The sequence below is a fragment of the Pleurodeles waltl genome, chromosome 12, assembly GCF_031143425.1.
Source record: "Pleurodeles waltl isolate 20211129_DDA chromosome 12, aPleWal1.hap1.20221129, whole genome shotgun sequence".
Lineage (NCBI taxonomy): Eukaryota > Metazoa > Chordata > Amphibia > Caudata > Salamandridae > Pleurodeles > Pleurodeles waltl.
The window spans coordinates 553,411,478-553,436,399 of NC_090451.1; the positions used below are offsets into that span (position 1 = coordinate 553,411,478).

The following is a 24,922-nucleotide window of genomic DNA, read 5'->3' on the forward strand; positions in this document are numbered from 1 at the left end:
CCCGGGCTGGCTCCCTCTCAGATTCTTTTGAAAGGGGGTGTCTGGCTTGTGACTCTGGCCTAGCTAGCTAGATCCTTTTAGATTCAGGCTCAGCTAGAGGATGTGCCTGAAAGCACATGACTTGTTCTGGAGCATGGTGGTGGCCCACTGCATTTGGATGGGATGGTTATTGCAGGAAAGGGTCAATTATCATGGAGACAAAAGGCCCAGAGAGCGACTCCAACCGAAAGGGATAGTGATACAAGCAGGCCGAGCTGCTTTAAAGTGTGCTGCCTCTGAGGCCATGGGAAGGTAAGCAGCACTCTTTTGCAGCAGAACTGGGTTCAACATTCTGTCTAATTGCTTTGACACTGCACACAAATGTCTGGCAAAATCTACCAGAAGATAACCGTGTCAGGAAAGCATTGCAGGGAGAAAAAAAGCCAGCATTTACCATTGATACCTCAGCTTCTGCTCGGTATTCCCTTATTTTCACCTGCCTGCTGCTGCGTACCTGGGTGGTGTCTAATGGGAATACTATTAGCGCTGCAAAGCCTTACTGTGGCATCAGTGGCATTCAATACACACAATCTATAGGAAAACGTTTCCCTGCGCGCCCACTTCACTTACAGCCTGCCTCCAGCTTTCCCTTTTCCCTGCCCAGCAGACTCACCCTGGCCAATCAGCTGAGGCGAGTGCCACCGAAATTTGCATATGCCCAGACAGAACCCTGAAAACGGTCCACCATTTTTTCTTTCTCTACTTGAAGCAGGGGCCTTGAACGTTTGGGCTGTTTTGCTCTCCCCTGTGGTTCTTGCCCTGTTAAGTAGGGCGAAAAACCACCTCTCGGACCCTCGCCCTTGCAATGGCAGGGTCTCTGTTTGTGGCGCCACATGCCCTGCTAGGCTCAGCTTGTAACACACTCGGGTTTCTCTTCAAAACGAATAAATCTTTCGCCTTTTACTAAAGATTTCCGTGGAGAGGAACGTTTACGAGTTTCATTCAATTTTTTGAGGCCTTGCCACAGGTGAGGCTGTTTATCGTTTGTTGAAGACAAAAGTGCTAGCAGTTGGGGTACACCTGTGGGCTGACTGCTGTTTCCTTTGCCAGAGGAAGTTGGTGTTTTGTTCTGAGGCCTGCTGTCTACTCATTTGCATAGGCCAGGTGGCTCATGGGAAAGAATTTCTGCGGAGCGTGAGGCTGCTTTTCTTGGCTGTCTTGAATCATCACGACAGCAGGCATTAGATTGTCTCTGCTCCCAACATCTCTGCTGCCAGCAGGCCAGGGGTCACCCTACTTTTCACAGGTGGCCACCAACACTCAGGCTGTGCTTTTCATAGGGCTTGCCCGTTATTGGTGCCCTTGGAGGTATACAGGAGGCTAGTTCTGGGTGCCTTGGGGGGTGTAAAGATGGCTAGTCCCGGGCTGGCTCCCTCTCAGATTCTTTTGAAAGGGGGTGTCTGGCTTGTGACTCTGGCCTAGCTAGCTAGATCCTTTTAGATTCAGGCTCAGCTAGAGGATGTGCCTGAAAGCACATGACTTGTTCTGGAGCATGGTGGTGGCCCACTGCATTTGGATGGGATGGTTATTGCAGGAAAGGGTCAATTATCATGGAGACAAAAGGCCCAGAGAGCGACTCCAACCGAAAGGGATAGTGATACAAGCAGGCCGAGCTGCTTTAAAGTGTGCTGCCTCTGAGGCCATGGGAAGGTAAGCAGCACTCTTTTGCAGCAGAACTGGGTTCAACATTCTGTCTAATTGCTTTGACACTGCACACAAATGTCTGGCAAAATCTACCAGAAGATAACCGTGTCAGGAAAGCATTGCAGGGAGAAAAAAAGCCAGCATTTACCATTGATACCTCAGCTTCTGCTCGGTATTCCCTTATTTTCACCTGCCTGCTGCTGCGTACCTGGGTGGTGTCTAATGGGAATACTATTAGCGCTGCAAAGCCTTACTGTGGCATCAGTGGCATTCAATACACACAATCTATAGGAAAACGTTTCCCTGCGCGCCCACTTCACTTACAGCCTGCCTCCAGCTTTCCCTTTTCCCTGCCCAGCAGACTCACCCTGGCCAATCAGCTGAGGCGAGTGCCACCGAAATTTGCATATGCCCAGACAGAACCCTGAAAACGGTCCACCATTTTTTCTTTCTCTACTTGAAGCAGGGGCCTTGAACGTTTGGGCTGTTTTGCTCTCCCCTGTGGTTCTTGCCCTGTTAAGTAGGGCGAAAAACCACCTCTCGGACCCTCGCCCTTGCAATGGCAGGGTCTCTGTTTGTGGCGCCACATGCCCTGCTAGGCTCAGCTTGTAACACACTCGGGTTTCTCTTCAAAACGAATAAATCTTTCGCCTTTTACTAAAGATTTCCGTGGAGAGGAACGTTTACGAGTTTCATTCAATTTTTTGAGGCCTTGCCACAGGTGAGGCTGTTTATCGTTTGTTGAAGACAAAAGTGCTAGCAGTTGGGGTACACCTGTGGGCTGTCTGCTGTTTCCTTTGCCAGAGGAAGTTGGTGTTTTGTTCTGAGGCCTGCTGTCTACTCATTTGCATAGGCCAGGTGGCTCATGGGAAAGAATTTCTGCGGAGCGTGAGGCTGCTTTTCTTGGCTGTCTTGAATCATCACGACAGCAGGCATTAGATTGTCTCTGCTCCCAACATCTCTGCTGCCAGCAGGCCAGGGGTCACCCTACTTTTCACAGGTGGCCACCAACACTCAGGCTGTGCTTTTCATAGGGCTTGCCCGTTATTGGTGCCCTTGGAGGTATACAGGAGGCTAGTTCTGGGTGCCTTGGGAGGTGTAAAGATGGCTAGTCCCGGGCTGGCTCCCTCTCAGATTCTTTTGAAAGGGGGTGTCTGGCTTGTGACTCTGGCCTAGCTAGCTAGATCCTTTTAGATTCAGGCTCAGCTAGAGGATGTGCCTGAAAGCACATGACTTGTTCTGGAGCATGGTGGTGGCCCACTGCATTTGGATGGGATGGTTATTGCAGGAAAGGGTCAATTATCATGGAGACAAAAGGCCCAGAGAGCGACTCCAACCGAAAGGGATAGTGATACAAGCAGGCCGAGCTGCTTTAAAGTGTGCTGCCTCTGAGGCCATGGGAAGGTAAGCAGCACTCTTTTGCAGCAGAACTGGGTTCAACATTCTGTCTAATTGCTTTGACACTGCACACAAATGTCTGGCAAAATCTACCAGAAGATAACCGTGTCAGGAAAGCATTGCAGGGAGAAAAAAAGCCAGCATTTACCATTGATACCTCAGCTTCTGCTCGGTATTCCCTTATTTTCACCTGCCTGCTGCTGCGTACCTGGGTGGTGTCTAATGGGAATACTATTAGCGCTGCAAAGCCTTACTGTGGCATCAGTGGCATTCAATACACACAATCTATAGGAAAACGTTTCCCTGTGCGCCCACTTCACTTACAGCCTGCCTCTAGCTTTCCCTTTTCCCTGCCCAGCAGACTCACCCTGGCCAATCAGCTGAGGCGAGTGCCACCGAAATTTGCATATGCCCAGACAGAACCCTGAAAACGGTCCACCATTTTTTCTTTCTCTACTTGAAGCAGCGGCCTTGAACGTTTGGGCTGTTTTGCTCTCCCCTGTGGTTCTTGCCCTGTTAAGTAGGGCGAAAAACCACCTCTCGGACCCTCGCCCTCGCAATGGCAGGGTCTCTGTTTGTGGCGCCACATGCCCTGCTAGGCTCAGCTTGTAACACACTCGGGTTTCTCTTCAAAACGAATAAATCTTTCGCCTTTTACTAAAGATTTCCGTGGAGAGGAACGTTTACGAGTTTCATTCAATTTTTTGAGGCCTTGCCACAGGTGAGGCTGTTTATCGTTTGTTGAAGACAAAAGTGCTAGCAGTTGGGGTACACCTGTGGGCTGTCTGCTGTTTCCTTTGCCAGAGGAAGTTGGTGTTTTGTTCTGAGGCCTGCTGTCTACTCATTTGCATAGGCCAGGTGGCTCATGGGAAAGAATTTCTGCGGAGCGTGAGGCTGCTTTTCTTGGCTGTCTTGAATCATCACGACAGCAGGCATTAGATTGTCTCTGCTCCCAACATCTCTGCTGCCAGCAGGCCAGGGGTCACCCTACTTTTCACAGGTGGCCACCAACACTCAGGCTGTGCTTTTCATAGGGCTTGCCCGTTGTTGGTGCCCTTGGAGGTATACAGGAGGCTAGTTCTGGGTGCCTTGGGAGGTGTAAAGATGGCTAGTCCCGGGCTGGTTCCCTCTCAGATTCTTTTGAAAGGGGGTGTCTGGCTTGTGACTCTGGCCTAGCTAGCTAGATCCTTTTAGATTCAGGCTCAGCTAGAGAATGTGCCTGAAAGCACATGACTTGTTCTGCAGCATGGTGGTGGCCCACTGCATTTGGATGGGATGGTTATTGCAGGAAAGGGTCAATTATCATGGAGACAAAAGGCCCAGAGAGCGACTCCAACCGAAAGGGATAGTGATACAAGCAGGCCGAGCTGCTTTAAAGTGTGCTGCCTCTGAGGCCATGGGAAGGTAAGCAGCACTCTTTTGCAGCAGAACTGGGTTCAACATTCTGTCTAATTGCTTTAACACTGCACACAAATGTCTGGCAAAATCTACCAGAAGATAACCGTGTCAGGAAAGCATTGCAGAGAGAAAAAAAGCCAGCATTTACCATTGATACCTCAGCTTCTGCTCGGTATTCCCTTATTTGCACCTGCCTGCTACTGCGTACCTGGGTGGTGTCTAATGGGAATACTATTAGCGCTGCAAAGCCTTACTGTGGCATCAGTGGCATTCAATACACACAATCTATGGAAAAACGTTTCCCTGCTCGCCCACTTCACTTACAGCCTGCCTCCAGCTTTCCGTTTTCCCTGCCCAGCAGACTCACCCTGGCCAATCAGCTGAGGCGAGTGCCACCGAAATTTGCATATGCCCAGACAGAACTCTGAAAACGGTCCACCATTTTTTCTTTCTCTACTTGAAGCAGGGGCCTTGAACTTTTGGGCTGTTTTGCTTTCCCCTGTGGTTCTTGCCCTGTTAAGTAGGACGAAAAAACCACCTCTCGGACCCTCGCCCTCGCAATGGCAGGGTCTCTGTTTGTGGCGCCACATGCCCTGCTAGGCTCAGCTTGTAACACACTCGGGTTTCTCTTCAAAATGAATAAATCTTTCGCCTTTTACTAAAGATTTCCGTGGAGAGGAACGTTTATGAGTTTCATTCAATTTTTTGAAGCCTTGCAACAGATGAGGCTGTTTATTGTTTGTTGAAGTCAAAAGTGCTAGCAGTTGGGGTACACCTGTGGGCTGTCTGCTGTTTCCTTTGCGAGAGGAAGTTGGTGTTTTGTTCTGAGGCCTGCTGTCTACTCATTTGCATAGGCCAGGTGGCTCATGGGAAAGAATTTCTGCGGAGCGTGAGGCTGCTTTTCTTGGCTGTCTTGAATCATCACGACAGCAGGCATTAGATTGTCTCTGCTCCCAACATCTCTGCTGCCAGCAGGCCAGGGGTCACCCTACTTTTCACAGGTGGCCACCAACACTCAGGCTGTGCTTTTCATAAGGCTTGCCCGTTATTGGTGCCGTTGTTGGTGCCCTTGGAGGTATACAGGAGGCTAGTTCTGGGTGCCTTGAGAGGTGTAAAGATGGCTAGTCCCGGGCTGGTTCCCTCTCAGATTCTTTTGAAAGGTGGTGTCTGGCTTGTGACTCTGGCCTAGCTAGCTAGATCCTTTTAGATTCAGGCTCAGCTAGAGAATGTGCCTGAAAGCACATGACTTGTTCTGCAGCATGGTGGTGGCCCACTGCATTTGGATGGGATGGTTATTGCAGGAAAGGGTCAATTATCATGGAGACAAAAGGCCCAGAGAGCGACTCCAACCGAAAGGGATAGTGATACAAGCAGGCCGAGCTGCTTTAAAGTGTGCTGCCTCTGAGGCCATGGGAAGGTAAGCAGCACTCTTTTGCAGCAGAACTGGGTTCAACATTCTGTCTAATTGCTTTAACACTGCACACAAATGTCAGGCAAAATCTACCAGAAGATAACCGTGTCAGGAAAGCATTGCAGAGAGAAAAAAAGCCAGCATTTACCATTGATACCTCAGCTTCTGCTCGGTATTCCCTTATTTGCACCTGCCTGCTGCTGCGTACCTTGGTGGTGTCTAATGGGAATACTATTAGCGCTGCAAAGCCTTACTGTGGCATCAGTGGCATTCAATACACACTATCTATGGAAAAACGTTTCCCTGCTCGCCCACTTCACTTACAGCCTGCCTCCAGCTTTCCGTTTTCCCTGCCCAGCAGACTCACCCTGGCCAATCAGCTGAGGCGAGTGCCACCGAAATTTGCATATGCCCAGACAGAACTCTGAAAACGGTCCACCATTTTTTCTTTCTCTACTTGAAGCAGGGGCCTTGAACTTTTGGGCTGTTTTGCTTTCCCCTGTGGTTCTTGCCCTGTTAAGTAGGACGAAAAAACCACCTCTCGGACCCTCGCCCTCGCAATGGCACGTCTCTGTTTGTGGCGCCACATGCCCTGCTAGGCTCAGCTTGTAACACACTCGGGTTTCTCTTCAAAATGAATAAATCTTTCGCCTTTTACTAAAGATTTCCGTGGAGAGAAACGTTTATGAGTTTCATTAAATTTTTTGAGGCCTTGCCACAGATGAGGCTGTTTATTGTTTGTTGAAGTCAAAAGTGCTAGCAGTTGGGGTACACCTGTGGGCTGTCTGCTGTTTCCTTTGCGAGAGGAAGTTGGTGTTTTGTTCTGAGGCCTGCTGTCTACTCATTTGCATAGGCCAGGTGGCTCATGGGAAAGAATTTCTGCGGAGCGTGAGGCTGCTTTTCTTGGCTGTCTTGAATCATCACGACAGCAGGCATTAGATTGTCTCTGCTCCCAACATCTCTGCTGCCAGCAGGCCAGGGGTCACCCTACTTTTCACAGGTGGCCACCAACACTCAGGCTGTGCTTTTCATAGGGCTTGCCCGTTATTGGTGCCCGTTGTTGGTGCCCTTGGAGGTATACAGGAGGCTAGTTCTGGGTGCCTTGGGAGGTGTAAAGATGGCTAGTCCCGGGCTGGCTCCCTCTCAGAATCGGGGACCTTTCCAGAAGGTATCTCTGCGAAGATGGCGGCTAATCGAGTGCGCCGAAATGCCGTGAGGTTCTCAGCAGTTGAAGATGTCAAGATGGATGGATTGTTGTTCAGCCGCTCAGTGCTGCAAAAGGAACTTGGATTCAGACCTGATCAGATTGACTACCTGTTTGCTTTTCCTGGAGGGAAAGTCTTTGAAGTGATTTTCACCACCTTTGCTTTGTTTGAACAGTGCCTCAAGCGCTTTAAAGAAAGAAATGACTCTGCACCTTTGAAAGTATTTTCCATTAATGCCTTGACTCAGCCTCAGAAGAGATGGGTGAATGTCTCCATGTTTAATGAGTATGTTCAGAGCGCTGACATTATCACTTGGCTCAATCAGTTTTGTGTTGTTTCTCATGGGGAAAGAGTGAGAGATGCTGATGGTGTAAAGACTGGGGCCCGTATTTATACTCCGTTTGCGCCGAATTAGCGTCGTTTTTTTCGACGCAAATTCGGCGCAAAACTAACGCCATATTTATACTTTGGCGTTAGACGCGTCTAGCGCCAATGTATGGGCAAATAGCGTCATTTTTTTGCGTGAACGCCTTCCTTGCGTTAATGAGATGCAAGGAAGGCGTTCCCGTCTAAAAAAATGACGGCGACGCAAATGCGTCGTATTTATACTCCCGGGCAAAAATCACGCCCGGGAGTTGGCGGGTCAAAAAACCCCGCATTTGCGCCACTATTTAACGCCTGGGTCAGGGTAGGCGTTAAGGGGCCTGTGGGCTCAAAATGAGCCCACAGGTGCCCTCCCCTGCCCCCAGGGACCCCCCCTGCCACCCCTGCCCACCCCAGGAGGACACCCAAGGATGGAGGGACCCACCCCAGGGACATTCAGGTAAGTTCAGGTAAGTATAATTTTTTATATTTTTAATTTTTTTTGGTGGCATAGGGGGGCCTTATTTGTGCCCCCCTACATGCCACTATGCCCAATGACCATGCCCAGGGGACATAAGTCCCCTGGGCATGGCCATTGGGCAAGGGGGCATGACTCCTGTCTTTACTAAGACAGGAGTCATTTAAATGGCGTCTGGGCGTCGAAAAAAATGGCGCAAATCGGGTTGAGGCGATTTTTTTGCCTCAACCTGACTTGCCCCATTTTAAGACGCCCTAACGCCATTTTCCCCCTACGCCGGCGCTGCCTGGTCTACGTGGTTTTTTTCCACGCACACCAGGCAGCGCCGGTCTGCTAGCGCCGGCTAACGTTATTCCATAAATACGGCGCCCGCATGGCGCTTCAGAATGGCGTTAGACGGCGCTAAATTTTTTGACGCTAAACTGCGTTAGCGCAGTTTAGCGTCAAAAAGTATAAATATGGGCCTGGCTACTTTAAAGCCTTGGTATCCTTAAAGAGAGACCGTGCCACTGAGGAACTGAGGCACATACCTAGCACTATTAGACTTGGTGGAGCCACAGGCACTGTCTTCTATGTGGGTCAGCCTAGGAGATGCAGGAAATGTAATTTGGAGGGGCACTTGGCTAAGGACTGTACTGCACCTTTCTGCACTAAGTGTAGAAACACTGGACATGAAGCTGTTGGTTGTGTGGCTGAAAAAACGTGCAATCTTTGTGGCTCAACAGAGCATGAGTTTAAAAACTGCCCCTCCTCCTATGCCTTTAAAATCAAAGCTGCGCGACTGGAGCAACCTTTCACTCCCACCAGAGTAAAGGGAGGTCAAGGGAAGATGTAGAGGAGGAGGAGGAAGAATTAATCAGGCTTGGTTTGGAGGAGGAAAGATTAGCTCTCCAACCTGGTTTATCCTTGTCTGAGGCAAAGGTTGATTTAACTGTGAAGCAAGACACCTCTGGGGAACGTGCTTCAGTTTTGGCGGGAAAACAAGCAGGTGCAGTTGATGAGGCTGGGAACTGCATGGAACCTAATGAGGGTGATTCACCAGGTGCCCCTGATCAACCAATCATGGCTACCACACCGGATTTAAATTTGGCTGTCCAATCACAGCAGACGTCCTCCAAAACCACTGGGGAGGGTGGTGCCCAACATCACCTGGGTGCTACTGAAAGGAATGGTATCATCAGTGCTGGAGGCTCTTCTCTGATATCCACCACAGGTGCAGCTCTTGACGCACCCCAGGTGCAACCTGTTCCACTTTCTGCTCCACAGCCACATGGCACTGTTATGGATGACAGTCTGTATGTTACGCCTGAGGTATTTTCCACTCCAAGCCAGCACTCTCTAGAACCCGCTTCATCTGGTACTGCAAATGCAGTTGGTACTCAAGGTACAGTGTCTACAATTTCCTCTATAGACTCTTGCAGTGAGATAGAGTTCGCCTGTACAGCCCTGGAACACTCTTCTTTCTCTGACACTGCGGTTGCTGCTGAGGTAGTTGAGTGGGGCAAGGATGACATTTTTGTTGAGGAAGAGGTTGAATCTGCCATGGATGTTTCAACCTCATTAAAAAGGAAGGAGAAAGAGGGGGATGATACGGAAGAGACAGGTTTTGAGAGCAATGACTCCAGAGACTTGTGCGCACAGGATGTCAGGCGTAATTTCCAGGCGGTGACAGGGGAGGATGCTTTTACCCCTGTGATAAAGAGGAAGACTAAGAAGAGGAATAGGAAATTGGACTGAAAGTACCATTTTACAATGTCTATGTTTTTCAGATATTTCCTGATGCTTCTCTTGGGGAGTATTAATGTTAGGTGCTTGGGTGATGATGTGAAAAGCTCATCAATTTTTGACTTTTTGAGCCTGCAAAAATTGGACATGATTTTCTTACAGGAATGTGCTATCCCAGAACTATCTAAGGACACAAAATTGCAACAAATGTGGACTTGTGGCCCTTCCATCTGGTCAGGCTGTAATTCTGACCGAAATGCGGGGATAGGCATTTTATTTTGCAGTAATGACTTTGTTATTCAGAACGTTCAACATGTGGTTAAAGGGCGATTACTATGTGTGGATGTTACTTGGAATGGCCATGATTTACGCCTTATTAATGTGTACTGCCCTACATCATTGTCCTGCAGAAAGAATGTTTTGAGCTTCCTGCCTCAGCTCCTTTTATGCTACAGGAATGTTTTTCTAGGCGGTGATTTCAACTGTTTATTGGCTGTGGAAGACAGATCCTCTTCTTCTGCAGTACACCTGGACGGTAGCTCTACCTCACTGAAAAGTATTATTTCTGATTTTCATTTGCAGGATTCTTACAGATTGTTGCATCCTAATGATCCAGGTTACACTTGGGTTAGCTCCAACTCTTCCACTAAGTCACGCATAGATTTTATCTTTGCAAGTCCCTCAGAAAAGATAGTTTCAGCCACTCTCATTCCGGTTTTCTTTTCCGATCATCACCTCATTTCAGTTGGCGTCTCCATAGCAGATATACTTCTTAGAGGGAAAGGTCTGTGGAGACTCAATATTCTTTTGCTCAATGATAAGGCTACCCGGGATAAGTTTAGTTACCATTACCAAAATTGGCAGTCCCTGAAAATTCTTTTCCCCTCAGTCAGTGAGTGGTGGGAGGACATTAAGATCCGTATACGGTCCTTCTTTATTCGGGAGGGAACTAGAGTGGCTAGAGACAGGCGGTGTAGAATCAACCATTTGCAAATCCGGCTCCAGGATTTGTCAAAGCTATTGGAGCACGGTTTTGATGTACAGGCAGACATTCTATTGTGCAAGCAGAGGTTATCCTCCTTGTACCATGAATTTACTAAAGGGTTGATTCTTCGCAGTAGGGTTCAGTTCCTGGAGAACAATGAGACGTGCTCTAGGTTTTTCTTTCTAAAAGCGAGGGCTACTGGGAGAATTATAGATGCCATGATGGACTCCCACGGTACCACTCATACCACTACTGAAGGAATCCGAGACAGTGTGCATGCTTTCTATAGCGACTTATATGGGCCCAAAGTTTCAGACAATGCAACTGGGAATTTTTTCATGCAACATCTGCATTTGTCTTTGTCTGAAGAGAATAAGGAAGTTCTTGAAGGGGATTTGGTGCTTGCAGACCTCAAAAGGGCCATGCTCAGCTTGCCTAAGGGGAGATCCCCCGGTTCTGATGGCATACCTGTAGAGTTCTATGCTACTTTTTGGGACTTAGTGGGCTCCGACTTGCTTGAAGTCTTTCGCTGTTCTATGAGGGAAGGATTGCTCCCTAATTCCTTGAGAGGTGGTTGCATAAGACTTATCTACAAGAAGAAAGGTGATAGAGCCGATGTAAGGAACTGGCGTCCAATCAGCCTTCTTAATGTAGACTTTAAAATATTGTCTAAATCTTTGTTCCTTCGGTTGCGGCTTGTTGTTTCCACTGTCGTTGAGTCAGACCAAACGTGTGGTATACCTGGGCGTAAGATATCTGACAACTTATGTTTGGTTAGAGATGTGTTCTCGTATATTAAAGACCGTGGGTTATCTCTGTGTTTGCTGAACCTGGATCAGGAAAAGGCTTTTGATAGGCTAAACCACACTTTTATGTTTCAGGTTTTGAAACATTTGAATTTTGGTCCAACTTTCAGGTCCTGGATTTCTTTATTGTATACCAATTGTTACAGCAGGGTCATGGTCAATGGCACGTTGACTGCCTCTTTTCCTGTTTTGTCTGGTGTACGGCAGGGATGCCCTTTGTCCCCCCTCTTGTTCATTTTGGCCATCGAACCTTTTCTTGCAACACTGAGGGCTGATAAACTGATTAAAGGGATCCCTGTCCCTGGAGGTAGGGGGGTTTCTGTCACTGCCTCTGCTTATATGGACGATGTATCTGTTTTTTGTTCAGATAATATTTCTATCCGCCAGGTTTTATGGTATTGTAGTAGGTTTTCCTTTGCTTCGTCATCGAGGATTAACCTGGCCAAGAGTGAGTGTTTGTACATAAACTGGAAGGAAGATAAGATGGATTGGGGCCTTAAGGTAGTGCAAGATCGCGTGAAAGTTCTTGGTCTGTTTTTTGGTGAGGGTGGTAGCTTGCAGAGCTGGTCAGAATGCATGTCCAGGGTAAAGCAGAAGATTGCACTTTGGGGTTTGCGGTCACTTACTATGACTGGTAAAATACTTGTTGCAAAGGCAGAATTTCTATCATGCCTTCTGTATATTGCAGTGGTTTACCCCGTCCCCCGACACTGCCTTACACTGCTTCAGAGGTGGGTTTTTCAGTTCATTTGGGGAGGAAAGCAAGAACGAGTGGCTCGCTCGACCATGTTAAAGCCTGTGGATTTGGGTGGCAAGAGTGCTCCAAACATTGGTCTCGCCTTGCAATCTTTGTTTATTTGCACCATGATTAGGGGGAGTATTTGTCTGGATAAGGAAGAAAGGAAGTGGTCTTTTTTTTTGCCAGTTTCTGGCTGAATTTTCTGGTGTGCAGAACATGGGGCATGGTTGTCTCAAATAGCATGCCTCATTCGGAATCCTGCCCATTTGCTTACTTTTATGCCAGGAAATTCATTAGGACTCACAATTTACACGCAATTCCTTTGGGCTTGATCTCACCTAGGCTCATTCGCAAATCTGTTACTGGGGCCCAGCAGCAGGTACCAGTCAGGGGGTTTTCAGACCTGGCTTCTAAGGCTATTTGGGCAAATGTTTCTGTACGGTACCTTCAAAATATCCATTGTGACCTGGCATTGTCCACAGCACATGGTTGCCTGCCTCTCCGCCTTTATTTGTTTAGGCGACGATGTTCTAGGGCACCCTTTTGTGTCAGGAAGGGTTGTTTGGCAGAAGAATCTTGTGACCACCTCTTTTGGTACTGCCCCATGGCACAACAGGTGTGGGCTTTGGCGGAAGTATGGCTTTCTTCCCTGAATTCTGAGGTGGTTTTGTCTAGAGAGGGTGTGATCTTTGGCCTGTTCGTTTCCAGCTCCCCATGTCAGAAGTATTGGATTGTGGTTAATTGCTTGAAGGATGCTTTGTGGAGGGCTAGAAATCTTCTACTTTTCAAAGGTGTTGATCTCTCCCCACAAGTGGTCTATGCTCTTGGTTGTTCCTTGGTCCACGATTACTTGTCTAAAGATATATGTCTGAAGGGTAAGGTGCCTACCTATTTGGAATGGTGTTGGAGTGATCATGGGTGATGGATGGTTTATTTTTTAGTTTGGGCTTTTTCTAACACAGGAGTTGCTGTGTTTCTTGGGATTGATCTTTGGTTTTTTTCTTTTATCCCATTGCTTTTAAACATTCCTGCTTTTAGTTTCTTTTACTTCGGAATGCATTAACATCTAGATGTCAAACTGGTGTTGGCCTAGGCACTGTGTGCGGGTTTTCACCTGGTCCAATGTTGTGCCACCTGAAACATGGATTGGCTAACATGTATTCTGTCTTTTAATGGTTGAATAAAGGTTTTGAAACAAAAAAAAAAAAAAAAGTTCTGGGTACCTTGGGAGGTGTAAAGATGGCTAGTCCTGGGCTGGCTCCCTCTCAGATTCTTTTGAAATGAGGTGTCTGGCTTGTGACTCTGGCCTAGCTAGCTAGATCCTTTTAGATTCAGGCTCAGCTAGAAGATGTGCCAGAAAGCACATGACATTTTCTGGAGCATGGTGGTGGCCCACTGCATTTGGATGGGATGGTTAGTGCAGGAAAGGGCAAATTATCATGGAGACAAAAGGCCCAGAGAGTGACTCCAACCGAAAGGGATAGTGATACAGGCAGGCCGAGCTGCTTTAAAGTGTGCTGCCTCTGAGGCCATGGGAAGGTAAGCAGCACTCTTTTGCAGCAGAACTGGGTTCAACATTCTGTCTAATTGCTTTAACACTGCACACAAATGTCTGGCAAAATCTACCAGAAGATATCCGTGTCAGGAAAGCATTGCAGGGAGAAAAAAAGCCAGCATTTACCATTGATACCTCAGCTTCTGCTCGGTATTCCCTTATTTGCACCTGCCTGCTGCTGCGTACCTGGGTGGTGTCTAATGGGAATACTATTAGTGCTGCAAAGCCTTACTGTGGCATCAGTAGCATTCAATACACACAATCTATAGAAAAACGTTTCCCTGCTCGCCCACTTCACTTACAGCCTGCCTCCAGCTTTCCGTTTTCCCTGCCCAGCAGACTCACCCTGGCCAATCAGCTGAGGCGAGTGCCACCGAAATTTGCATATGCCCAGACAGAACTCTGAAAACGGTCCACCATTTTTTCTTTCTCTACTTGAAGCAGGGGCCTTGAACTTTTGGGCTGTTTTGCTTTCCCCTGTGGTTCTTGCCCTGTTAAGTAGGACGAAAAAACCACCTCTCGGACCCTCGCCCTCGCAATGGCAGGGTCTCTGTTTGTGGCGCCACATGCCCTGCTAGGCTCAGCTTGTAACACACTCGGGTTTCTATTCAAAACGAATAAATCTTTCGCCTTTTACTACGTTTACGAGTTTCATTCAATTTTTTGAGGCCTTGCCACAGGTGAGGCTGTTTATTGTTTGTTGAAAACAAAAGTGCTAGCAGTTGGGGTACACCTGTGGGCTGTCTGCTGTTTCTTTTGCGAGAGGAAGTTGGTGTTTTGTTCTGAGGCCTGCTGTCTACTCATTTGCATAGGCCAGGTGGCTCATGGGAAAGAATTTCTGCGGAGCGTGAGGCCGCTTTTCTTGGCTGTCTTGAATCATCACAACAGCAGGCATTAGATTGTCTCTGCTCCCAACATCTCTGCTGCCAGCAGGCCAGGAGTCACCCTACTTTTCACAGGTGGCCACCAACACTCAGGCTGTGCTTTTCATAGGGCTTGCCCGTTATTGGTGCCCCTGGAGGTATACAGGAGGCTAGTTCTGTGTACCTTGGGAGGTGAAAAGATGGCTAGTTCTGGGCTGGCTCCCTCTCAGATTCTTTTGAAAGGACGTGTCTGGCTTGTGACTCTGGCCTAGCTAGCTAGATCCTTTTAGATTCAGGCTCAGCTAGAGAATGTGCCTGAAAGCACATGACTTGTTCTGCAGCATGGTGGTGGCCCACTGCATTTGGATGGGATGGTTATTGCAGGAAAGGGTCAATTATCATGGAGACAAAAGGCCCAGAGAGCGACTCCAACTGAAAGGGATAGTGATACAAGCAGGCCGAGCTGCTTTAAAGTGTGCTGCCTCTGAGGCCATGGGAAGGTAAGCAGCACTCTTTTGCACCAGAACTGGGTTCAACATTCTGTCTAATTGCTTTGACACTGCACACAAATGTCTGGCAAAATCTACCAGAAGATAACTGTGTCAGGAAAGCATTGCAGGGAGAAAAAAAGCCAGCATTTACCATTGATACCTCAGCTTCTGCTCGGTATTCCCTTATTTTCACCTGCCTGCTGCTGCGTACCTGGGTGGTGTCTAATGGGAATACTATTAGCGCTGCAAAGCCTTACTGTGGCATCAGTGGCATTCAATACACACAATCTATAGGAAAACGTTTCCCTCCGCGCCCACTTCACTTACAGCCTGCCTCCAGCTTTCCCTTTTCCCTGCCCAGCAGACTCACCCTGGCCAATCAGCTGAGGCGAGTGCCACCGAAATTTGCATATGCCCAGACAGAACCCTGAAAACGGTCCACCATTTTTTCTTTCTCTACTTGAAGCAGGGGCCTTGAACGTTTGGGCTGTTTTGCTCTCCCCTGTGGTTCTTGCCCTGTTAAGTAGGGCGAAAAACCACCTCTCGGACCCTCGCCCTCGCAATGGCAGGGTCTCTGTTTGTGGCGCCACATGCCCTGCTAGGTTCAGCTTGTAACACACTCGGGTTTCTCTTCAAAACAAATAAATCTCTCGCCTTTTACTAAAGATTTCCGTGGAGAGGAACGTTTACGAGTTTCATTCAATTTTTTGAGGCCTTGCCACAGGTGAGGCTGTTTATCGTTTGTTGAAGACAAAAGTGCTAGCAGTTGGGGTACACCTGTGGGCTGTCTGCTGTTTCCTTTGCCAGAGGAAGTTGGTGTTTTGTTCTGAGGCCTGCTGTCTACTCATTTGCATAGGCCAGGTGGCTCATGGGAAAGAATTTCTGCGGAGCGTGAGGCTGCTTTTCTTGGCTGTCTTGAATCATCACGACAGCAGGCATTAGATTGTCTCTGCTCCCAACATCTCTGCTGCCAGCAGGCCAGGGGTCACCCTGCTTTTCACAGGTGGCCACCAACACTCAGGCTGTGCTTTTCATAGGGCTTGCCTGTTATTGGTGCCCGTTGTTGGTGCCCTTGGAGGTATACAGGAGGCTAGTTCTGGGTCCCTTGAGAGGTGTAAAGATGGCTAGTCCCGGGCCGGTTCCCTCTCAGATTCTTTTGAAAGGGGGTGTCTGGCTTGTGACTCTGGCCTAGCTAGCTAGATCCTTTTAGATTCAGGCTCAGCTAGAGAATGTGCCTGAAAGCACATGACTTGTTCTGCAGCATGGTGGTGGCCCACTGCATTTGGATGGGATGGTTATTGCAGGAAAGGGTCAATTATCATGGAGACAAAAGGCCCAGAGAGCGACTCCAACCGAAAGGGATAGTGATACAAGCAGGCCGAGCTGCTTTAAAGTGTGCTGCCTCTGAGGCCATGGGAAGGTAAGCAGCACTCTTTTGCAGCAGAACTGGGTTCAACATTCTGTCTAATTGCTTTAACACTGCACACAAATGTCTGGCAAAATCTACCAGAAGATAACCGTGTCAGGAAAGCATTGCAGAGAGAAAAAAAGCCAGCATTTACCATTGATACCTCAGCTTCTGCTCGGTATTCCCTTATTTGCACCTGCCTGCTGCTGCGTACCTGGGTGGTGTCTAATGGGAATACTATTAGCGCTGCAAAGCCTTACTGTGGCATCAGTGGCATTCAATACACACAATCTATGGAAAAACGTTTCCCTGCTCGCCCACTTCACTTACAGCCTGCCTCCAGCTTTCCGTTTTCCCTGCCCAGCAGACTCACCCTGGCCAATCAGCTGAGGCGAGTGCCACCGAAATTTGCATATGCCCAGACAGAACTCTGAAAACGGTCCACCATTTTTTCTTTCTCTACTTGAAGCAGGGGCCTTGAACTTTTGGGCTGTTTTGCTTTCCCCTGTGGTTCTTGCCCTGTTAAGTAGGACGAAAAAACCACCTCTCGGACCCTCGCCCTCGCAATGGCAGGGTCTCTGTTTGTGGCGCCACATGCCCTGCTAGGCTCAGCTTGTAACACACTCGGGTTTCTCTTCAAAATGAATAAATCTTTCGCCTTTTATTAAAGATTTCCGTGGAGAGGAACGTTTACGAGTTTCATTCAATTTTTTGAGGCCTTGCCACAGATGAGGCTGTTTATTGTTTGTTGAAGTCAAAAGTGCTAGCAGTTGGGGTACACCTGTGGGCTGTCTGCTGTTTCCTTTGCGAGAGGAAGTTGGTGTTTTGTTCTGAGGCCTGCTGTCTACTCATTTGCATAGGCCAGGTGGCTCATGGGAAAGAATTTCTGCGGAGCGTGAGGCTGCTTTTCTTGGCTGTCTTGAATCATCACGACAGCAGGCATTAGATTGTCTCTGCTCCCAACATCTCTGCTGCCAGCAGGCCAGGGGTCACCCTACTTTTCACAGGTGGCCACCAACACTCAGGCTGTGCTTTTCATAGGGCTTGCCCGTTATTGGTGCCCGTTGTTGGTGCCCTTGGAGGTATACAGGAGGCTAGTTCTGGGTGCCTTGGGAGGTGTAAAGATGGCTAGTCCCGGGCTGGCTCCCTCTCAGAATCGAGGACCTTTCCAGAAGGGATCTCTGCGAAGATGGCGGCTAATCGAGCGCGCCGAAATGCCGTGAGGTGCTCAGCAGTTGAAGATGTCAAGATGGATGGATTGTTGTTCAGCCGCTCAGTGCTGCAAAAGGAACTTGGATTCAGACCTGATCAGATTGACTACCTGTTTGCTTTTCCTGGAGGTAAAGTCTTTGAAGTGATTTTCACCACCTTTGCTTTGTTTGAACAGTGCCTCAAGCGCTTTAAAGAAAGAAATGACTCTGCACCTTTGAAAGTATTTTCCATTAATGCCTTGACTCAGCCTCAGAAGAGATGGGTGAATGTCTCCATGTTTAATGAGTATGTTCAGAGCGCTGACATTATCACTTGGCTCAATCAGTTTTGTGTTGTTTCTCATGGGGAAAGAGTGAGAGATGCTGATGGTGTAAAGACTGGGGCCCGTATTTATACTCCGTTTGCGCCGAATTAGCGTCGTTTTTTTCGACGCAAATTCGGCGCAAAACTAACGCCATATTTATACTTTGGCGTTAGACGCGTCTAGCGCCAATGTATGGGCAAATAGCATCATTTTTTTGCGTGAACGCCTTCCTTGCGTTAATGAGATGCAAGGAAGGCGTTCCCGTCTAAAAAAATGACGGCGACGCAAATGCGTCGTATTTATACTCCCGGGCAAAAATCACGCCCGGGAGTTGGCGGGTCAAAAAACCCCGCATTTGCGCCACTATTTAACGCCTGGGTCAGGGTAGGCGTTAAGGGGCCTGTGGGCTCAAAATGAGCCCACAGGTGCCCTCCCCTGCCCCCAGGGACCCCCCCTGCTACCCCTGCCCACCCCAGGAGGACACCCAAGGATGGAGGGACCCACCCCAGGGACATTCAGGTAAGTTCAGGTAAGTATAATTTTTTATATTTTTAATTTTTTTTGGTGGCATAGGGGGGCCTTATTTGTGCCCCCCTACATGCCACTATGCCCAATGACCATGCCCAGGGGACATAAGTCCCCTGGGCATGGCCATTGGGCAAGGGGGCATGACTCCTGTCTTTACTAAGACAGGAGTCATTTAAATGGCGTCTGGGCGTCGAAAAAAATGGCGCAAATCGGGTTGAGGCGATTTTTTTGCCTCAACCTGACTTGCCCCATTTTAAGACGCCCTAACGCCATTTTCCCCCTACGCCGGCGCTGCCTGGTCTACGTGTTTTTTTTCCACGCACACCAGGCAGCGCCGGTCTGCTAGCGCCGGCTAACGTTATTCCATAAATACGGCGCCCGCATGGCGCTTCAGAATGGCGTTAGACGGCGCTAAATTTTTTTGACGCTAAACTGCGTTAGCGCAGTTTAGCGTCAAAAAGTATAAATATGGGCCTGGCTACTTTAAAGCCTTGGGCCCATATTTATACTTTTTGACGCTAAACTGCGCTAACGCAGTTTAGCGTCAAAAATTTTTGCGCCGTCTAACGCCATTCTGAAGCGCCATGCGGGCGCCGTATTTATGGAATGGCGTTAGCCGGCGCAGGCAGACCGGCGCTGCCTGGTTTGCGTGGAAAAAAACCACGTACACCAGACAGCGCCGGCGTAGGGGGAAAATGGCGTATGGGCGTCTTAAAATGGGGCAAGTCAGGTTACGTCGAAAAAATCGTCGTAACCCGACTTGCGCCATTTTTTTCCGACGCCCATCCCCCATCAACATGACTCCTATCATTGTAAAGATAGGAGTCATGCCCCCTTGCCCAATGGCCATGCCCAGGGGACTTCTGTCCCCTGGGCATGGTCATTGGGCATAGTGGTATGTAGGGGGGCACAAATCAGGCCCCCCTATGCCACAAAAAAAAATTGAAAAATAACAAAAATTATACTTACCTGAACTTACCTGTACTTCACTGGGATGGGTCCCTCCATCCTTGGGTGTCCTCCTGGGGTGGGCAGGGGTGGCAGGGGGGGTCCCTGGGGGCAGGGGAGGGCACTGTGGGCTCATTTTGAGCCCACTTGTCCCTTAACGCCATCCCTGACCCAGGCGTTAAAAAGCGGCGCAAATGCGCCGTTTTTGGCCACGCCCACTCCCGGGCGTCATTTTTGCCCGGGAGTATAAATACCACGTAAAGGCCTGGGAGTCATTTTTTAAGACGGGAACGCCTCCCTTGCATCTCATTAACGCAAGGAAGGGGTTCACGCTAAAAAATGACGCTCACTCCTGGCACTTTGGCGCCCGAAGGCCCATATTTATACTTTTTGACGCTAAACTGCGCTAACGCAGTTTAGCGTCAAAAATTTTTGCGCCGTCTAACGCCATTCTGAAGCGCCATGCGGGCGCCGTATTTATGGAATGGCGTTAGCCGGCGCAAGCAGACCGGCGCTGCCTGGTTTGCGTGGAAAAAAACCACGTACACCAGACAGCGCCGGCGTAGGGGGAAAATGGCGTATGGGCGTCTTAAAATGGGGCAAGTCAGGTTACGTCGAAAAAATCGTCGTAACCCGACTTGCGCCATTTTTTTCCGACGCCCATCCCCCATCAACATGACTCCTATCATTGTAAAGATAGGAGTCATGCCCCCTTGCCCAATGGCCATGCCCAGGGGACTTATGTCCCCTGGGCATGGTCATTGGGCATAGTGGCATGTAGGGGGGCACAAATCAGGCCCCCCTATGCCACAATTTTTTTTTTAAAAATAACAAAAATTATACTTACCTGAACTTACCTGTACTTCACTGGGATGGGTCCCTCCATCCTTGGGTGTCCTCCTGGGGTGGGCAGGGGTGGCAGGGGGGGGTCCCTGGGGGCAGGGGAGGGCACTGTGGGCTCATTTTGAGCCCACTTGTCCCTTAACGCCATCCCTGACCCAGGCGTTAAAAAGCGGCGCAAATGCGCCGTTTTTGGCCACGCCCACTCCCGGGCGTCATTTTTGCCCGGGAGTATACATACCACGTAAAGGCCTGGGAGTCATTTTTTAAGACGGGAACGCCTCCCTTGCATCTCATTAACGCAAGGAAGGGGTTCACGCTAAAAAATGACGCTCACCTCCGGGCACTTTGGCGCCCGAAGCGTCTAACGCCATAGTATAAATATGGCGTTAGTTGGCGTTAGTTTAGCGTTGAATTTGCGTCGAAAAAAACGACGCAAATTCGGCGCAACCAGAGTATAAATACGGCCCGAAGCGTCTAACGCCATAGTATAAATATGGCGTTAGTTGGCGTTAGTTTAGCGTCGAATTTGCGTCGAAAAAAACGACGCAAATTCGGCGCTTGGGCCCATATTTATACTTTTTGACGCTAAACTGCGCTAACGCAGTTTAGCGGCAAAAATTTTGGCGCCGTCTAACGCCATTCTGAAGCGCCATGCGGGCGCCGTATTTATGGAATGGCGTTAGCCGGCGCAAGCAGACCGGCGCTGCCTGGTTTGCGTGGAAAAAAACCACGTACACCAGACAGCGCCGGCGTAGGGGGAAAATGGCGTATGGGCGTCTTAAAATGGGGCAAGTCAGGTTACGTCGAAAAAATCGTCGTAACCCGACTTGAGCCATTTTTTTCCGACGCCCATCCCCCATCAACATGACTCCTATCATTGTAAAGATAGGAGTCATGCCCCCTTGCCCAATGGCCATGCCCAGGGGACTTATGTCCCCTGGGCATGGTCATTGGGCATAGTGGCATGTAGGGGGGCACAAATCAGGCCCCCCTATGCCACAAAAAAAAAATGAAAAATAACAAAAATTATACTTACCTGAACTTACCTGTACTTCACTGGGATGGGTCCCTCCATCCTTGGGTGTCCTCCTGGGGTGGGCAGGGGTGGCAGGGGGGGTCCCTGGGGGCAGGGGAGGGCACTGTGGGCTCATTTTGAGCCCACTTGTCCCTTAACGCCATCCCTGACCCAGGCGTTAAAAAGCGGCGCAAATGCGCCGTTTTTGGCCACGCCCACTCCTGGGCGTCATTTTTGCCCGGGAGTATAAATACCACGTAAAGGCCTGGGAGTCATTTTTTAAGACGGGAACGCCTCCCTTGCATCTCATTAACGCAAGGAAGGGGTTCACGCTAAAAAATTACGCTCACTCCGGGCACTTTGGCGCCCGAAGCGTCTAACGCCATAGTATAAATATGGCGTTAGTTGGCGTTAGTTTAGCGTCGAATTTGCGTCGAAAAAAACGACGCAAATTCGGCGCAACCAGAGTATAAATACGGCCCTTGGTATCCTTAAAGAGAGACCGTGCCACTGAGGAACTGAGGCACATACCTAGCACTATTAGACTTGGTGGAGCCACAGGCACTGTCTTCTATGTGGGTCAGCCTAGGAGATGCAGGAAATGTAATTTGGAGGGGCACTTGGCTAAGGACTGTACTGCACCTTTCTGCACTAAGGCCCATATTTATACTTTTTGACGCTAAACTGCGCTAACGCAGTTTAGCGTCAAAAAGTTTTGCGCCGTCTAACGCCATTCTGAAGCGCCATGCGGGCGCCGTGTTTATGGAATGGCGTTAGACGGCGCAATCAGACCGGCGCTGCCTGGTTTGCGTGGGAAAAAACCACGTAGACCAGACAGCGCCGGCGTAGGGGGAAAATGGCGCATGGGCGTCTTAAAATGGGGCAAGTCAGGTTACGTCGAAAAAATCGTCTTAACCCGACTTGCGCCATTTTTTAACGACGCCCATCCCCCATCAACATGACTCCTATCATTGTAAAGATAGGAGTCATGCCCCCTTGCCCAATGGCCATGCCCAGGGGACTTCTGTCCCCTGGGCATGGTCATTGGGCATAGTGGCATGTAGGGGGGCACAAATAAGGCCCCCCTATGCCACCAAAAAAAAATATAAAAAATAAAAAATTATACTTACCTGAACTTACCTGAATGTCCCTGGGGTGGGTCCCTCCATCCTTGGGGGTCCTCCTGGGGTGGGCAAGGGTGGCAGGGGGGGTCCCTGGGGGCATGGGAGGGCACCTGTGGGCTCATTTTGAGCCCACAGGCCCCTTAACGCCTGCCCTGAGCAGGCGTTAAAAAGTGGCGCAAATGCGCCGTTTTTTGCCACGCCAACTCCCGGGCGTCTCTTTTGCCCGGGAGTATAAATACCACGTAAAGGCCTGGGAGTCATTTTTTAGACGGGAACGCCTCCCTTGCATATCATTAACGCAAGGAAGGGGTTCACGCTAAAAAATGACGCACATTCCGGGAACTTTGGCGCTATTCGCCTCTAACGCCATAGTATAAATATGGCGTTAGTTGGCGTTAGTTTTGCGTCGAAATTGCGTCAAAAAAAACGACGCAATTTCGGCGCAAACGGAGTATAAATATGGCCCTAAGTGTAGAAACACTGGACATGAAGCTGTTGATTGTGTGGCTGAAAAAACGTGCAATCTTTGTGGCTCAACAGAGCATGAGTTTAAAAACTGCCCCTCCTCCTATGCCTTTAAAATCAAAGCTGCGCGACTGGAGCAACCTTTCACTCCCCACCAGAGTAAAGGGAGGTCAAGGGAAGATGTAGAGGAGGAGGAGGAAGAATTAATCAGGCTTGGTTTGGAGGAGGAAAGATTAGCTCTCCAACCTGGTTTATCCTTGTCTGAGGCAAAGGTTGATTTAACTGTGAAGCAAGACACCTCTGGGGAACGTGCTTCAGTTTTGGCGGGAAAACAAGCAGGTGCAGTTGATGAGGCTGGGAACTGCATGGAACCTAATGAGGGTGATTCACCAGGTGCCCCTGATCAACCAATCATGGCTACCACACCGGATTTAAATTTGGCTGTCCAATCACAGCAGACGTCCTCCAAAACCACTGGGGGGGGTGGTGCCCAACATCACCTGGGTGCTACTGAAAGGAATGGTATCATCAGTGCTGGAGGCTCTTCTCTGATATCCACCACAGGTGCAGCTCTTGACGCACCCCAGGTGCAACCTGTTCCACTTTCTGCTCCACAGCCACATGGCACTGTTATGGATGACAGTCTGTATGTTACGCCTGAGGTATTTTCCACTCCAAGCCAGCACTCTCTAGAACCCGCTTCATCTGGTACTGCAAATGCAGTTGGTACTCAAGGTACAGTGTCTACAATTTCCTCTATAGACTCTTGCAGTGAGATAGAGTTCGCCTGTACAGCCCTGGAACACTCTTCTTTCTCTGACACTGCGGTTGCTGCTGAGGTAGTTGAGTGGGGCAAGGATGACATTTTTGTTGAGGAAGAGGTTGAATCTGCCATGGATGTTTCAACCTCATTAAAAAGGAAGGAGAAAGAGGGGGATGATACGGAAGAGACAGGTTTTGAGAGCAATGACTCCAGAGACTTGTGCGCACAGGATGTCAGGCGTAATTCCCAGGCGGTGACAGGGGAGGATGCTTTTACCCCTGTGATAAAGAGGAAGACTAAGAAGAGGAATAGGAAATTGGACTGAAAGTACCATTTTACAATGTCTATGTTTTTCAGATATTTCCTGATGCTTCTCTTGGGGAGTATTAATGTTAGGTGCTTGGGTGATGATGTGAAAAGCTCATAAATTTTTGACTTTTTGAGCCTGCAAAAATTGGACATGATTTTCTTACAGGAATGTGCTATCCCAGAACTATCTAAGGACACAAAATTGCAACAAATGTGGACTTGTGGCCCTTCCATCTGGTCAGGCTGTAATTCTGACCGAAATGCGGGGATAGGCATTTTATTTTGCAGTAATGACTTTGTTATTCAGAACGTTCAACATGTGGTTAAAGGGCGATTACTATGTGTGGATGTTACTTGGAATGGCCATGATTTACGCCTTATTAATGTGTACTGCCCTACATCATTGTCCTGCAGAAAGAATGTTTTGAGCTTCCTGCCTCAGCTCCTTTTATGCTACAGGAATGTTTTTCTAGGCGGTGATTTCAACTGTTTATTGGCTGTGGAAGACAGATCCTCTTCTTCTGCAGTACACCTGGACGGTAGCTCTACCTCACTGAAAAGTATTATTTCTGATTTTCATTTGCAGGATTCTTACAGATTGTTGCATCCTAATGATCCAGGTTACACTTGGGTTAGCTCCAACTCTTCCACTAAGTCACGCATAGATTTTATCTTTGCAAGTCCCTCAGAAAAGATAGTTTCAGCCACTCTCATTCCGGTTTTCTTTTCCGATCATCACCTCATTTCAGTTGGCGTCTCCATAGCAGATATACTTCTTAGAGGGAAAGGTCTGTGGAGACTCAATATTCTTTTGCTCAATGATAAGGCTACCCGGGATAAGTTTAGTTACCATTACCAAAATTGGCAGTCCCTGAAAATTCTTTTCCCCTCAGTCAGTGAGTG

General features: G+C 48.8%; 7 non-coding genes across 7 annotated transcripts; all 7 read left to right on the top strand.

The window, feature by feature from the left end:
• Positions 1-898: 898 nt before the first annotated feature.
• Positions 899-1,014, top strand: LOC138268943 (U5 spliceosomal RNA). Its single transcript, XR_011200227.1, has one exon. It is a non-coding gene; the product is annotated as a U5 spliceosomal RNA (small nuclear RNA).
• Positions 1,015-2,296: 1,282 nt separating this feature from the next.
• On the top strand, positions 2,297-2,412 carry LOC138268944 (U5 spliceosomal RNA). Its single transcript, XR_011200228.1, has one exon. It is a non-coding gene; the product is annotated as a U5 spliceosomal RNA (small nuclear RNA).
• Positions 2,413-3,694: 1,282 nt separating this feature from the next.
• Positions 3,695-3,810, top strand: LOC138268945 (U5 spliceosomal RNA). Its single transcript, XR_011200229.1, has one exon. It is a non-coding gene; the product is annotated as a U5 spliceosomal RNA (small nuclear RNA).
• A 1,283-nt stretch (positions 3,811-5,093) lies between these two features.
• Positions 5,094-5,209, top strand: LOC138268770 (U5 spliceosomal RNA). The gene has a single exon (XR_011200071.1). It is a non-coding gene; the product is annotated as a U5 spliceosomal RNA (small nuclear RNA).
• A 1,294-nt stretch (positions 5,210-6,503) lies between these two features.
• Positions 6,504-6,619, top strand: LOC138268772 (U5 spliceosomal RNA). The gene has a single exon (XR_011200073.1). It is a non-coding gene; the product is annotated as a U5 spliceosomal RNA (small nuclear RNA).
• A 9,097-nt stretch (positions 6,620-15,716) lies between these two features.
• LOC138268839 (U5 spliceosomal RNA) lies at positions 15,717-15,832 on the top strand. Its single transcript, XR_011200137.1, has one exon. It is a non-coding gene; the product is annotated as a U5 spliceosomal RNA (small nuclear RNA).
• Positions 15,833-17,128: 1,296 nt separating this feature from the next.
• Positions 17,129-17,244, top strand: LOC138268818 (U5 spliceosomal RNA). Its single transcript, XR_011200117.1, has one exon. It is a non-coding gene; the product is annotated as a U5 spliceosomal RNA (small nuclear RNA).
• Positions 17,245-24,922: the final 7,678 nt, after the last annotated feature.